The sequence below is a fragment of the Gastrolobium bilobum genome, unplaced genomic scaffold, assembly GCF_033153095.1.
Source record: "Gastrolobium bilobum isolate Gb01-03AN ecotype WA unplaced genomic scaffold, APGP_CSIRO_Gbil_v1 utg6012, whole genome shotgun sequence".
In the NCBI taxonomy this organism is placed as follows: domain Eukaryota; kingdom Viridiplantae; phylum Streptophyta; class Magnoliopsida; order Fabales; family Fabaceae; genus Gastrolobium; species Gastrolobium bilobum.
This window is the reverse complement of record NW_026898430.1, coordinates 442,618-459,672: the sequence shown is the minus strand read 5'-3', so window position 1 is coordinate 459,672 and position 17,055 is coordinate 442,618. Positions and strand designations below refer to the sequence as shown.

Sequence of the window (17,055 nt, the reverse complement as noted above, 5' to 3'; positions counted from 1 at the left end):
TGAAGACCTGGCGCCTTGCCTTGGGGCAAGGACCCTAGAACATTTTTCACTACACCCCGGGCCCGATGCAGCGCCTTGCCTTGTGGCAAGGACCCTAGCCCATTTTTCGCTACACCCGGGGCCGGATGCAACGCGTCTCTATGAAGGGTACGCCCCAACGAAAAATCATATGGGTTCATCACATAAAAATATAGCTGTTTTTTTATGGCCGGTTCGCTACACCTGACGCCAACCCTCCTCCTTTATCCTGGCTTGGGACAGACCATGCATGCAAGCACACATGGGCGGAGTTGAAATAAGACAAGGATCTTAAAGATAAATTTGTTGATGATGATTGGCCAAAAATATAAAGATGCAATTCAAATTCAAAGTTTTTGGATCTAGAATACAAACATATGAAGGTGTAAAGCCAGTGGGGTACAAATGTGCAAGAATTATAATGAAGTCGTAAGATATAAAACAAGACTTGTAGCACAATGATTTTCACAAAAGCCTGACATTTATTATATGAAAATATACTCTCTTATGGTAGATGCAATCACCTTCAGATATCTTATTTAATCAGGCAGTATATGAAAAATTGGCATGTGTCCAATGGATGTTATTATGGCCTATTTATATGGCTTATTCAAATCCTAGAAGGATTTAAAACTCTTGAAGCATATAAGAATTCCCGGGAAATTTGTTGAATAAAGCTTCAAATATCATTAAATGAATTAAAGAAATAAAGGCATATATGGTATAATTGCCTTGATAAAATGTTTATCAGTTGATTTATAATTTAAAGAGATTGTACATGGATAAAGAAAATCCATTGAGTATCCCAATGGTTATGAGATCGCTTGACATAAATAAATTATATATTTCACCCCCAAAAAAAAGAAAAATAATTTCCTAATCTTGAAATGCTATTAGGGCATAATATATAGCGAGATAAATGAGATTAATTATATGGCTCAGTTAATGGGAAGATATTATGATGACATTCACTCATATGGTAACTACAATAAATATTTATAAGGTGAGTTATAAGAATTGCACTCTTTTTTCCTTCACTAAGTTTTTAACCCACTGAGTTTTTCTTGGGGTGTCTTTTTTTTTAATGAGACAATCTTGTTAGCGTATAATAAATGGTGAACATCCAAGGGAGAGCTATAAAAATATCAAATAAGTGGATGTTCAACTTTCTAACCCCACATCTTCTCCCATTTTACCTTCATATTTTTACTTTCTTGTTTGTAAGTTTATTAGTAGGATCATACTCTTATCCAACACAAAAATACTAGAATAATTATAATGCAAGTTATTTACTTGAACCACACAAAGGCAGATCCCAAATGGAAGCACAATTATTTCATGGAGTTCAACAAATTCGCTCAAGAAATAAGTTGGCAGATATAACTTAATTCAAATTTTGAGAAGCTAATATATAGGGCTTAGAGACATTAAATGATGTTATCATCAAGGTGAATAAAATATGTGCTGCACTCTTTTTTCCTTCACTAAGGTTTTATCCCATTGAATTTTTCTGGTAAGGTTTTCAATGAGGCACTTGCAATACATATTATTAGAAATGTATACTCTATTTCCTTCACCAGGATTTTTTCCCATAAGATTTTTTCTTAGTAAGGTTTTAATGAGGTACATTATCTTAATAGACATCTAAGGGGAGTGTTGTAAATAATATTGTGGATGTCCATAATTCCCAAAGAAACAATGTGTAACCTTTGTAACTTCTAATATGTATTAGGAGAATTCAATGCTATCATTTATGTTATTGTAACACATTATGCATTATGGTAGAGGGTCTATAATAGAGACCACATATAGATCTTGTATAGTTAGAATGAGAATACAATGGAAAAATTTATCTCTGCTCTTTTCTTTCTTCTGTTTTTATCTCTATAGTTCTTCTAGTTTTCTATTATTTTACAACAATCTCTTGATATATTTAGTTCAAAAAGCGTGTAATTATTTATTTATTTTTTTAAAAAATATTTGTGGGGCCCATTTCATATGTCTTTGTAGGAAACAAAGCTCCTTGCAGCATAAGAAAAATAACGCCAAAAAAAATTCTTTACAGTTAAATATTATTTATGACTATAATTTTAACGTAGGTAAATATTGTTTCCATTAATTCTAATATAAAACATTTTTATTCATATATATAATTAGTACTTATACTTAAATTCTCAATCATCATCACAGTTTAATTGACAATCTTAAGATAGTAAATTTACAAACTTTTTATTTTTAAAATCTTTATTTTGGCCTTTCTTTTATAATGTGATATTTTATTTACTCATATATTAACTCTCAAACTTAAATTTTCAAAAGATTCCATTTATCCTTCTTAATTGTGGGGGTCTAATATCATGATATGCATATAATTACTTCAAAAACATAAGTGATTGGGTTATGACACATGATTTATAAGGTCCATTAATTTGATTCCTGTTATGTGTCATTGGTGTAAAAAATATGGGACATTCATTGGTATGATGTTACATTAATAGAAAGTAGAGTCATCTTCATTTTATCTCATCACTAGAAAAGTGTGTGAGAGAGAGAGCATGTGTCTGTGTCTCTGTGATTCCCCCCCCCCCTTCATATTAGAAAAGTGTAAAAAACTGAAGTTTGTATTATCACAAAAATGGAGAAGCCAAGAAAGGACGACGCGAAAGTTATAAGGGAACAACCGAATAAACATTTGAGGAGGAAGACTTGTTGAGGCGGACTGTGGAGAAACCCAAAGAAGATGTGATGGAGGACGCTAATATGAATGACGAAATGCATGAAAAGCCGAAGGGAGGAGAGGAAGTCTCAAACAATAATGCAACTGACGCAGATATTAAGGAGCTGGAGGGTAGCCCACGAAGAATGGTAGTTTCTTATAAGGATAAATTCTCAAGATTGAATGGAGATGGGATTCCTCAGATAGTGAGGAGGAAGATTGGATTACTATTCTGCGGAAAGAAGAGGGGGAAGAGGATTTTGATGAGGACTTGACCAGGAAGGCCTGACTGATCCTCTTTTCCCTTCCTATTAGTTTTCTAAAAGCCAGCATAAGGCAGACTGAGAATAATGTGGTAGGAATGTGGCTTCCATACTCAAGGGGGGTTGAATTGAGTATTACAAAATTTTCGCACTACTAGTTTCTAAATAATCATTTGAAGCAAACTATGGAGGAAATTGTAGGGAATTTTAATCAGGGAGAAACTTTCCTAGTTTCAGAGATCTAGATGTCAATGGATAAAATTTGGTGTTAAAAACGCCAAGTTTTTTCACTCGGTTATTGTATCTAGAAGAAGACATAATAAAATTGTGGCCACCAGGAATGATCAAGGTGAGTAGATTGCAAACAAAGAGGATCTTATTAACTTGGCTGTGAGTTACTATGAGAAACTGTTTGATGTTGAAGAAGAGGATGATAGTATGTTCCCCATTAAAAGAGTATTTCCTACTTTGACTAGTCAAGAGAAGGAAAAGCTTGTTGCCATCTTATCTCAAGAGGAAATCAAAAACAATTTAGGATGGGAAAATTCAAGGCCCCTGGCCCTGATGGCCTTCAGGCTATTTTCTTCCAATCTTAACGGGGCATTGTTGGTAGCTAAAATAAATGACAAGGAGATTAATAAGACTCTTATACGCCTTATCCCGAAAAAGGACAACCCTAAAAGCATAAAGGAGTATCGACCAATTAGCTTGTGTAATATGACTTACAAAACATTAACCAAGCTGGTAGCTAAAAGACTTAAGGATTATATGCCTCGGTTAGTGTCCCCCGACCAGTGTAGCTTTGTTAAAGAAAGGCAGAGTGCTAATAACATTATTATTGCCCAAGAAATCATACATTCCATGAAGACTAAGAAAGGTAGCAAAGGGTGGATGACGATAAAAGTTAATTTGGAGAAGGCGTATGATCGTCTTAGCTGGAAATTCATCATAGATACTTTGTTTGATCTGGGCATTCCAGGTAATTTAGCTCATTTAATTTTTAACTACATATCTTCTAATTCAAAGAATCTCATATGGAATAGAGCCACAACCAAGAGTTCAAATGAAAGAGGGGCATTAGACAGGGAGACCCTCTATCTCCTTCTTTATTTTGTGTGTTGAGAGACTTACCCATTTGATCTAGATGGTTGTTGAAGCCAAAGCTTAGAGTCCGATTCTACTAAAGAAAAAAACTTCTCCAGTTTCCCATATCTTCTTTACAAATGACAAAATCCTTTGTGCCAAGGCTTTAGATCAAGTTCACATAAACAACCAGGTTCTCAAAGTTTTCACAGAGGCTTCGGGTCAGAAAATGAGTGTTTATAAGACTAAGGTGTGTTTTTCCAAAAAATGTTAGTATCAACAGAGTCAATGAGCTAAGTGAATATCTTGGTTTTGCGCTTACTTTAGACTTAGGAAAATATATAATGGTGCCTCTACACCATAAAAGAGTTTCCAAAAGCACCTTCAACTATGTGATTGAAAAAGTTAATAATAGATTGTCTTCTTGGAATCAGAAATCCCTATCTCATGTTGGGAGAGTCACTGATGAGATGAAAATTCGTTCCCATTTGAGCTCATTTTATTGATAAAAATCCATACGTTCCATTACCTAATACTCATTTTTTCTTCTAAAAGACGTTCATAAATTCTGAGAACAAAAATACCAAAAGAGAACATATGTTGATATAATCAACTGATAAATGAAGGAAAAAGGGGAATGGATTGACTTATTTGTACACCTGCTCCACTAACCTCTCCTCAGACCCTTTTGCATGAAAAGTCTAAAAAGAAGCTTCTAAGCAGAGAAGGAGTACAATAATCAAGTAGGAAGAAATGTGCATAGCTGAGAAGAAAGAGTGCTCATTGGTCTAAAGAAAGGTAAAGCACGTGGGTTTCAGAACAAAAAGGTAAAATTCAACCCTAAGTTGTCTATTCAAGCAACTTGCTTTATCTATCAGAGCAACAGTTCACCGCCTCTCCATACAATCACGTAACATCTAAAGAAAAAATCACAAGACTTCCATCCTCTCCCTCAGCCTATAAATAGGAGAGTCCCAGACGAAGAAAGGATGGAATTCCTTAAGAAGAGATCATAGCTTTCATAATTTAATTTTCTGTTTTTTAACTTGTATAGTTTTAACAATAGCTAAGTGACAACAACTTTTCCCCATTCTCCATCACCATTTGAGACTCCTCACAAGAAGATTTCCATATTTCTCCATTTTATTTCTCAATATTGTAAGACTTTATGTTTATTAATATACATATGTTTTTTCTTTTCTCATCTTTTCGTTATTTTTAACCTGAATCTCGAATCTATGAGATTTCAGATTAAAATAACTATTTTGTGTTTTTAGCCATGGACTAAGTTATTTTGGAATGGAAAAACTATGAATTTCTTAAAGAACTATGTTCAAAACTCTTGTACCGAACCTTTTGTATTTCTATAATTCAAGTAATTTTAACTCTTTGAGTATCATTAGAAATTGAACGCAAACTGAGAAAAAAACTCCCTTAAGGGAGGGATTTTAGACACCTTAATCATAGGAGGAAGGTAAGATGTGTAAAAAATCTTACCGGTTGCCTTAGGAATAAGGAACCACCTCGTTCCTTGAAGGTTCTGAGCTTAGTAACTGTTGGAGTGAAGAATCTAAAACAGATTCTTACTCTGACACTGAGGTACCTTTCTTTCTCTTTGATCCTGAACCAGAATGTACTTTTCACAGAAGAAGAAGAGAATTAAGGAAAAATAATTTTGAACCAGAAATGGCTTATCATAATAATCATAGTAATGAAGAAATTTCTCCTGAACAAAATTTCAGAGCACTGGCTGCTCTTTCAAGGAACAGACCAGAAAGAGGGGGTGGTTTTTCCTCCTGTTAAAGCTCTTAATTTCGAGCTGAAACCTATCATGTTCAATATGATTAGGGAAGCTAGAATTATCAATGGACTTCCTGTAAAAGATTCATACACTCACCTTAATAATTTTCAAGATATATGTGATAATTTCAGAGAATAATGAGTGTTAGAAGAAAGTAGGAGGATGCAGTTGTTCTCTCATTCTCTGGGGTCAAAGGCTAAAACTTGGATGAAATCCTTTACCCCTGGATCTATACACTCGTGGAAAGAACTTTCTGATAAGTTCATAGAAAGGTTCCTGCCCATGTCCCGTGTAGCTGATGTAAGAGCAGAATTATCAAGCTTCAGAATGTTTTATAGAGAAAATCTCTATGAAGCATGGAAAAGATACAAAGACATTATCAGAAAATGTCCTAACCATGGGGTAGAAAAATGGGGAGTTTTACAAATTTTCTATAAAGGTATAGACCATACTTCTCAATCTCACTTGGATTTTGCTGCAGGAAGTTATTTCTTTACTGGAACCCTTCAACTGGTGGGTTATTTGTTCAACTGCATAAATCAAATTTATAAAATAATATAATAAATATTAAATTATGAACATTATGTCCAACAAATAAAAGTGGTCCAATAGTAAGCCTTCCAATCCTCAAACATGGGGAGTCAAGTTCGAATCCTTGCAAAATATATATATTTTATACAATTTAACAAAAAATTGGTTTAACTAAAAATTCAGTATCGACTCAACACTGGTTGAACACGATTTTGGTTCGATTCACCGATTTAATACCAGTTCGAGTACATAACAGATCCTATGGTCAGCTCGAACCGGTTAAGGCACCGGGTTATCGAAACCCGGGTCGACCATGTTGGCTCAATGGGGCTACTAGCTCCAAATCCTGTTCGGGAAATCTTAGTGCATTGGAGCTTCCCTCCTCGAGGTTGGGTGAAAATTAACTGATGTCTCTTGTGCTAGTAATGTGCCAGTTAGGATGTGGTGGTGTTGTTAGGAACTCCTCTAGTGACTGGATCACAGGCTACTCAAGGAAACTGTCAATTAGAACAACTCTTATGGAAGAATTGTGGGGTATGATGACCAAATTAGAGCGGGCATAGGAGCAGGGCTTTCATCAGGTTATCCTGGAGGGAGACTCTATGGTATCCATAAACCTTGTTTCTATGGAGTGCAATATGACTCACCCTTTTTGTTCTTTAATTCTTCAGATTAAAAATCCCCTGGACAAACTTTGGAAGGTTGAGATATCCCATATTTAAATAGAAGGTAACGTGGTAGCTGATTGGATGGCTTCTTACCTTGATCTATTACTGGTACAACATTTCTCTGGATGAGTGTAGTTTTTTGGTGCATTCTGACTGTATGGGCTTTGCTACGCACATGTTGCTCAGTAGTTAGCTTTCTTTTGCTTTGTTTACTTTCCTCAAATTCCAAAAAAAAGAGTCATTTTCATTTTTCTCCAATATAATTTGCATCCATACCAAGAGATCAGTCTAAAGTGTTGCAAAAGAGCGAGAAAGAAGTTTTCTCACATTTAAATATGTTTTTAGAGTTTTACTTCTATTATTTTAGGGAAAAGTTGAAAACTCCTTATGATTTTGCTTTGAATTATTTACATTCCTATATATATTTTTAATTAGTTATCCCCTATTATTTTTTCCATCCAAACTCATTCTTAACAAAACTAAACTAATTTGTCTATTTTACTCTTCTAAGAAGAAGAAAATATACCAAGGACAAAATTAAATAAAATAAAAAATAGAAGAAATCTACCTATGTTGAAAACTTACAACACTTATAGAAAATATTAAAAATAAAAAAATGAAAATAGAGGAAAAAAGTATCAAATGTGCCAAAATTAAAAAGAAGAATATAGATTAAAGACAAAAAAATAGAAGAAAAATAAGACTTAATATGTTGAAAAGTTACAACAATAACAAAAAATAAGAATAAAAAAACAAAAAATAATCTAAACCACCAAAAAGAAAAGAAAATAAACTGAAGACAAAAAAGAAATAGAAAAAATAAGACCAAATATGTCTAAATAAAAAAGGAAAAAAAATAAAGTGAGGACAAAAAAAAAGATCAAATATGTTAAAAATTTACAACACTCACAAAAAAGACTAAAAAATAGTTTAAATAAAAAAAAAATATAGACTCAGACAAAAAAAGAAAAAAAAAAGAAGAAAAAGAAATCACTGTTGTAAGTTTTCAATATATTTGATTTTAATTTTTCTTCTATTTTTTTATCTTCAATCTATTTTCTTCTTTTTGATTTAAAAATGTTTGGTATTTTCTTTTTATTTTTTATTTTAGTATTTTTTATCAATATCAAAAGAAATTGAAAAAAAAGACCAAAAAAAAGAAAAGAAATAGTGTTGTAAATTTTCAACATATTTTGTCTTATTTTTTCTTATATGTTTTTTATCCTCAATCTATTTTCTTCGTTTTTGTTTAGACATATGATCTAATTTTTATTCTATTTTTTGTCTTCATTTTATTTTCTTATTTTTCTCGATTTAGATTATTTTTTTACTTTTAGTCTTTTTAATTCATGATATAAGTTTCCAACATATTTGATCTTATTTTTTTGTCTTAATTGATTTTCTTCTTTTTGATTTCGACATATTTTTTCTTATATTTTTAATTTTTAATTTTTCTATAAATGTTGTAAGATTTCCACATATTTAGTCTTATTTCTTCTTTTATTTTTTCAGTGTATTTTCTTTTTCTAAGGAGGTAAAATAAGCAAATTGGTTTAAATTAACAGTATTAAGAATGAGTTTGGACGAAAAAAACATAGGAAATAAATGCTTACAAAAAAGGTATAGGAGTATAAGTGATTTAAAACAAAATCATAGGGTTATTTTTTTCCTTTATTTTAATTGTATTTTAAGTTATTATTTTTAAACCTAAAATCTATATAAAAAGGTAATATTTTTATAATTATTAACTAAAATAATGTGATACATTTATTATGTTAAAACTTTTGTAACATTTTTTTAATAATTAATAAAAATGAATCAACTAAAAATAAAAAATAAAAAATAAAATAAAAATACCAAAAATTGAGGTTTGAACCTATGACCTAATGCAAACTACCAAAACCCTTCACCATTAGATCAATTCTAATTGCTTAGAATTTGGTTTACTTTATTACATGTTGACTAAGCTAAGACATTTTAAAGATGATTTTTATTTATATAAAACACTAAACAAGCTAGTTTAATTATATGAAAAATATCATTTATGCAAAATATATATATATATATATATATTGTGTGTGTGTGTATTACATTCCCTTCATCAAAAGATATTTAAATACACTAAGTTCCTCTGTGATGTAATTACAGTTAGTCCATTGTATATGACCCAACCATTGATTTAAGAAGTCAGTAGTCAACCAGAATTGTGGCTCAATTGTTAAAATAAGTAGTAATTTAAAATATAAAAAATTACAATCCAATCTATAACATCCCTGTCTTGAGCCGGTTCAATTAACATACATATGATACTAAAACATGCGTCAGCGGAAGACTTAACTTATAATCTTGCGTTAGCTTACGAAAATACGAGTTAACTTTTTCCTTTTCTAAATTTTGTTTCACATGATATATAGCCTTATGTTCCATCTTTCTTATCAATCATAATTTCATTTCTAAACTTTAATCTTTCATCCATGACTATATGCAATGGCTGTTGACCGTCTAAATATGACAACAAGTGTCAATCCAAACGGAGTCTAAAATCGGACAGCGTAACGACTGTAAACCGAACAAATGAGGATTAAATCCCACTCTCATAATCCATACCTGATAAAATATCATCTTAAACATATCATATAATTATATATGGTCCAACAACGGACGTAATACCCATCCATGGGCACATGCACAACTTGCCCTGTGCCACTATGTCTAATAGCATACATATCTCAGCACATGCACATATCTGAACACTACATCATCATATAACATGCCTGAATACACAAATGTACATGCATCAAATATGAAAATATGTACAAGCATATACAGACCCTATACAGTATAATGGATCAAACATTATGATCCCAAAATGAATAGAACACTAAACTATAAATATATGTCCTCCAAAATAATAGCATCATAATGCTACACACGAACCATGTCTCTATACAGTGATGACAAATCATCCAAAATACATATATCCACTATTGCACCTCCAGCCACGATTCGTATCCTTGCCCTGTGAGGGCTCTCCAGTTAACTGTATACCTGAAATCATATCCCCCAAACGGGGTTAGAGACGAATCTTCAGTAAGCTCCAGGTTTATAGAGAACTCTCCATACCCTGGGCCCACTTCCTGCATGAATGTCAGATACATAATATACAAGGCATCATATAAGTAAATATTACAACTGAACAAAGCATATACACATATCTTATCAGAGATGTATGCAGTCATTCCAAAGGGAGGACACCAAGCGGAACTCAGCGCACGTAACAAATATCATAACAGAAGTGTACACAGTCGATCCCAAGGGAAGACCCTGAGCGAAAATCAATGCATATAAACTCATTTACGAAAATCATCACAGTAATCACATCAGAACAAAACTTATCATATCAAAGATGTACGCAGTCATTCCCAAGGGAGGACCCCAAGCAGAACTCAGCGCACGTGTTCCCAAGGGAGAACCCCGAGCGGAACCACACATATCATAGGTGTACAAGGCATCATATAACAATTATCATAACTGAACAAAAAATATATATACATATCTTATCAGAGACGTACGCAGTCATTCCCAAGGGAGGACCCCAAGCGGAACTCTGCGCACGTGTTCCCAAGGGAGGACCCCAAGCGAAACCAAAAACATATCAGAGATGTACACAGTCAGTCTCGAGGGAGGACCCCAAGAAGACATCAGTGCACATAGGATCAATGGCCAAGAATCATCACATAACAGAGGTGTACACAGTCAATCCCAAGGGAGAAACTCAAGCGAAAATCAGTGCACGTGTTCCCAAGGGTGAACCCCAAGCAAAACTCAGCATATAACAGAGGTGTACACAGTTAGTCCCGATGGAGGACCCCAAGTAGACGTTAGTGCACACAGGATCAATGACCAAAGATCATTACATAAATCACATCAAAACAAAGCATATCATATTATCATATAGATCTACATGAGTGCATCTATACAAAGCATCAAATACAATCATACAATCCAACCATAGTCTGTAAACATAGAGCTTACCTCTTGAAGCTTTAACAATACGCTTACTTGTCACCCAAGCTACTTAGCTTTCTCCAAAATAATCCATAAATTTGAAATCCCTAGGCACACCTAGAGAAGGATTCCAAAAACAAACTCAATAAGTGATATAATGCCATATAATTATACAAGACACACACTTTATTGCTTTCATATGTACTTACAAAGCTTATGCCAATTATATGTCAACCCACAAGTCAAGACCAAAATTCTTAAACTCACATATTAGACCATTTTAGGGTGATTACTAATTCAACAAGAAACCACATGGTTTCATGCTTACTTAAGGTCTTAGAATGACATAACCATGCCTCTAAAATACTCATTACAATTTTTAGAACATCATAACCCGCCTAGACCTCATATGGTCGAAGCCACATACAAGGAAGGCAAGACATTCCTCTCTTCGTTTTTCACATAATTCATAGCTTAACATACTCATGACTTCACTCTTGAGTCATTCAAACACCCACTTTATCAAACATACACTTACAATACTCTTCTTTAGCTCAAATGAGCACCATCACCAACTTTCACATAAGAGCAACCTGTGGCAAATGTATAAAGGTGATCAACAATTCATACAACACAAGGAACGTTAAGCTATTGGCTAAAAATTTCTCATATTCTCATAAAATACAACTTACCCCTCTTTGGTAAAATTTCAAGATTCTTTATCTTGAGTAAATGTTGCTTCCAATGGGTGTTCCTCCACCACAACGTCACAAGGAACAACTCTATAACATGAAACAATACCAAACAACCATTATTTTTACATCAAAAGTCACTATTCACATTGTTACTATTTATCCAAAACCTAGCATTCTCATTTCTTCATGAAACTTTGAAAACAGTTGGATTTACTTACCACTAAACACCCAAGGATGGAAAGAGGAACGTTTTTCAAGCTTCCACAAGCTCCACACCACTCAAAATCTTAAAAATTCAAGAATATTTTCGTAGCTTTGAGGGAAGTTATCTTTCTTTACAATGCTTCCCACACAAAAATAAGGGTTGGTCTGTGTTCCTCTCAAAAATCTAAGAAGGTTTGGCTTTGGAACGACTCGATTCCGACAAGCGTAGCTCAAATTTTGATTTTCTCAAGTTTTTTTCTCTTCCTCCAATGGCTTCCACGAAAATGATAAGGAAGATGGCGGTTGATGTCTTATATTTTTAGTGACCTATTGTACATGTTTTATTCACTTAGGCTTATTTAACTAAAGTCAATATCTTATTAAATGACTATTTACCCATTTTACCCAAAAGTAACTTTGTGGCGTTCCAACCAAGGAATAATGTTTTCACCATGGGAACGTCGTTCCCCCTTTGGGAACAACTTACCGAACATCGTTCCCACTATTGAAACGTCCTACTGAATTTCCCACCATGGGAACAACTTACCGAACGTCGTTTCCGCTTCAGGAACGACCAAAATTCATCAAATCAAAATATAATTTCATTTTTCTGAGCTCATTTACATTCACTTTTATTCCCTAAGGAACAATATTAGCAATTCACAATTTGGTTTTTGCACCGTTTTTAATTAAATGAACTGTGAATCACTATTGTGCAGTGTTTGCATGCAAAATCGTAAATTTTTTAATTTATCATTTTTGGTCTAAACATGACTTGTTTGGCATATATTGGACTCTCATATAATTATCACATCATTTATTCATTTCCGGACTCTACCGGTTGCTTAAACAGTGGTACAAAATACCCGACAAAATCACTATTCATGAAATTTTTGCGAAAAGTGTCAGACTATACTAAATCACATTCTAAACACATATTTGGCATCCAAATCATCAAATTAGATCTCTATAATAAAGGTTTACCGGTGATGGTCATTATAAAATCCAACTACAAATAAAGCAGCAGATATAATTATGATTTGTTTGGCAAGAAAAGAAAAACAACACATTTTGCATGATTTGAGATCTAAGATTTAGGAGGTGTTTTGAATGATTTATTTGTAATTATTTATTTACTTTTAAAAGTTAATTACCTTTATATTTATTTTAGGAATTTTTCTTATTTTTAGATATTTAGATTTTAAATTTTGGATCAATTTGTAATTAGTTTATAAAAAGTGCTTATGACCCTTATTGTAGGAGTTGAATTTTGTTAATTATAATTGATAATCGTAGGGTTACTCTTTTGTGAAAATCATAATTTTCTGTTTGACCATTTTTCTATGTGCTTTCGGCATTATTTGGTATCAGAGCAGTAGGTTGCCTTCAACCAACGACTGAACAGAATCGTAAAGGTCGTCAATGGCGGAGTCGTGAATGCAAGGGACATGGATTCGTTCCTAAAGAAGATAGAGAACCATGTTAGATAGAGTTGCATGACATAAAAAATGAAGAGCTCGGAAGGCAGATCCAAGATTAGAAGTGACAACTTGAGCATATGTTGGACAAGAAAATCCAAGTTTTGGAACGACTGCTTGTGCGGGCGCATAGTGAGAAAATTCAAATTTTGAAGCAACAATTTGTGGAGGCGCAGAGCATGAAATTCCAAGATTTGGAGCGGTGACTTGCGCGGACAAAGTTGGGCATTCAATCTGAAGAAGGAATGTAATTAGAGGACACATCTCTGATGACTAAGAGGAGGACATCAATCTGTTAGGATTCTAAACCAGGGACAGAATTGAGAAGCACAACCTGAAAATGTGAGGTGTGAGTTTTGCTGTGTGAGAATGACATCACTACAAAGAGGTATATATAGGTGAGGAAGATTTCCTAATGATGAATGAAAGAGTGAGCCATAACTATTTTGCCCTAGTGGGCCCACTCTGTGTAAGACAAGCACACTCACCTAAAATGTGAGGTGTGAGTTTTGCTGTGTAGGGGAGTCAGATCGTCTATAATGAAAGCCTAAAAGTCTCACTTTAGAAATGCAATAAAATAAGCTTTTATATGAGTTTTAATGGCCGGCCCATTGGATTAAGTTAGCGTGACAGGTACAGAACATAATATATTTTCTAATTTAGCTTTTTAAGTGATTGTTATGTTGCATAATTATTTATCCACCAAAATCCATGCTTAGTAACATGCATTAAGTTGAAATTGTCAAGAGTGACTATAAGTTATATACCTGTTTTATGCATTGATTTCATGGGCAGTACTCTAGATCTATAATTATAGGGTTCCTGACATTAATCATTGTGATGTCCTGAAAATGCATATCAGACACTGTAGTAGCTCCTGGAGTACCAGGCCAAGTCTTGATTCTCACATTGTCTCTGTTGTTTAGTGTGCAGTTGCTAACAGCGAAACCCTATACAGGTTCTTCATTTGGATATTTACCTAGGCTTCCAACACTAATACCATGTCGATGTCCACATGTCACATTTGTGTCAGTAATTTGTTTGCTACCATCAGTACCCAAAGAGATGCAATCATCACCAATGGCAATGTTTGTGTTAGCAGTATTGTTCGAATGAGTTGATCTTCCAATGTGGATTCCATCAGTGTTAGGGCTAGTAGCTGGTGCAGTAATGTTAACATTTATAAATGTAACATTATTGCACCCCAGAACATTGACATGAAAATATTTGTTGTCATTTGCAGTTATGACCCAGATAATTGTATTATTGAGGAAACCAAAGCCACAATTCTGCAGTAAAGTTTATAAGAAACTCAATTTATACATTAGAGCATTTTTTTATATTTGTTGCAATATTGATAAATGGACTCATTATTTACCATGGAAAGCTTCTTGCATTTCTTGTCTTTAGCACAATTATTTTGGTTCCATGCAATTGCAACTTGACCATCAAAAGTTCCCTTATTAGACAAGGTAAAAAAAATTAATATAGGTAAATTTAGTCCAATGAGCATCTCCTTTTAGTTGGCTTGGATCTTGTGGTGCTTGAATTGTTCCATCAACTTGAATCTCAATTGGAGCCACACAAGGTCCTTTAAATCCTATTTGTTTTAACTTGTACATACTTGCATCAACCACAACTAGGAATTGTAGTTGCACATGCGTCTTTCCAAGCATTTGCAAAGCCTTATTAAGAAACGAACAGAACATAAAATTATGACAATAAGAACTAGAGCTTTTAATTATAACTATAGTTTGATTAAAATTTTATATAAGATAATAATATTTTAAATTATGTAAACTTTGTAAGATCTTACTTGAGTTATATCACCATCAGGTGTTGCTCCATATTTTTTTACATTGAAGACCACATATTGAGCTCTAACAGAAAAAGCTAGTAATAACAATAAAGCAAATTAATATGGTAATTTTCTGTTGCATCTCCAATTTGATGTTCCCTTGTTCTCTATGCCTTTTTCCCACTTGCTTCAAGAAAATATACATACATGATGAAATACCCTTTGATACAACAATGCCAAATCTTTTGGAGGCCACTAAAATAGTAAACAAAAGCTTTCACCTAATTATATATTCGGAAAACACTTTCTCCTTTAACGGGAGAGAATTGTTTTCTCCGGTTACTGAGACATTGTTTTATCTGCAATTTTTTTTTTGTTTATGGTGATCAGGCCCACCCGAATTGTGTGTGTGTGCAAGAACTTTGCTAATATCCTATTAAATGAGATATGCAAATTCCTTATATATATTGTATTAGATGGAACCAACATTTTTTGCGGGGCACCTTATAAGTGCCCAAGGCCGACGATAGCCCTTTTTTTCCTTTGGGACAGCTTCACTCACCTATCAGTATTCAGTGCCCAAAGGCACCTTAATCCAGCCTATAGGTAGCTCTTTTTGTGGCCTCAACTCTCAACGAGAGCCCCAATTGTTACGAACCTTGATATCACAACCCCAAAAGCTAGCTCAAAGGGTAGGAGTGTCCAAGGCCTTATAAATCTCACATTAGTTGTATAGGCAACCAATGTGGGACTTATAACATTAATATAACATGAATTCGAATATACTCAATATGAACACGACACGACTCAAATTTGAAATTGGGTCAAAATCTTCAACATGATCACCACTTATTTATTTTGTGGGTTGACACGACATAATATGAATAACTTGTCAACTACAAATTGTGTTATTTATTATACGGATTGACACAACACGATAATACGCTATACGACATGAATAACCTCTACGAAAATTAATGTGGGTCAATTTTGAATTTGCGACTTGACACACAACAGGATAGGAATTTTTTCGGATCAACTCGATCACGATACAAATTTGAAAATTGGTAGACTTGAACATGATTTTTTCGTATCGTGTTCATATTGTGTCAATAGGTCATATTAAAAATTGCCACCCTAGGTCCCTAGCCATGATTTTTCAATACTTCAAGTTGATGTTTCATTGTCTTCTCTTAGCTGAAAGTTATTCCAGTATGTCATTCAGTGTGTGTAAACAACTTAATTACAAACCAAAATAATCGTATTTAAATATTAAAACAGAATATTTACCGAAATATAGTGGGGTTGGGAAGTTATTATCAGGGTATGTAGTTGGGAAGCGGGGCAACGAGATTGGGATGCCGCAAGGCAATATCCTGCTCCAGGTCAGGATGTTGTCACTAGATAGTATTCAAATCTATATACCTCTCTCAATCCCACCCATCTCACCTCATTATTAATATGAAGGTGGACAAAAGATGTTAATTTCATTTGGAATTGTTCATCATTTGGTCGTAGCCCGTTTGGCCTGCAAAAAATAATTGGATGGACCGATGAAACCGACAAAAAATAAAAACGCAGTTATGAAGTTGGAAAATGAAACGGACGCCGATATAGATTGGTTGGTTGGATGAGTTTTCTGTGGGAATTGGGATACGAGATTGGGTACCATGCAATGCATGATTCTCCTTTCTGTGGATTCCTTTCTATGGGTATACCACGATTCCCACTCCTGTATTTCTCTCAAATATTAATCCACCAACACACTCCTAACTCGTTATTAAGAATTTTG

General features: G+C 33.7%; 1 pseudogene; it reads right to left on the bottom strand.

Moving 5' to 3' along the window:
• Positions 1 to 13,738: 13,738 nt before the first annotated feature.
• On the bottom strand, positions 13,739 to 16,707 carry LOC133316279 (polygalacturonase-like; annotated as a pseudogene).
• Positions 16,708 to 17,055: the final 348 nt, after the last annotated feature.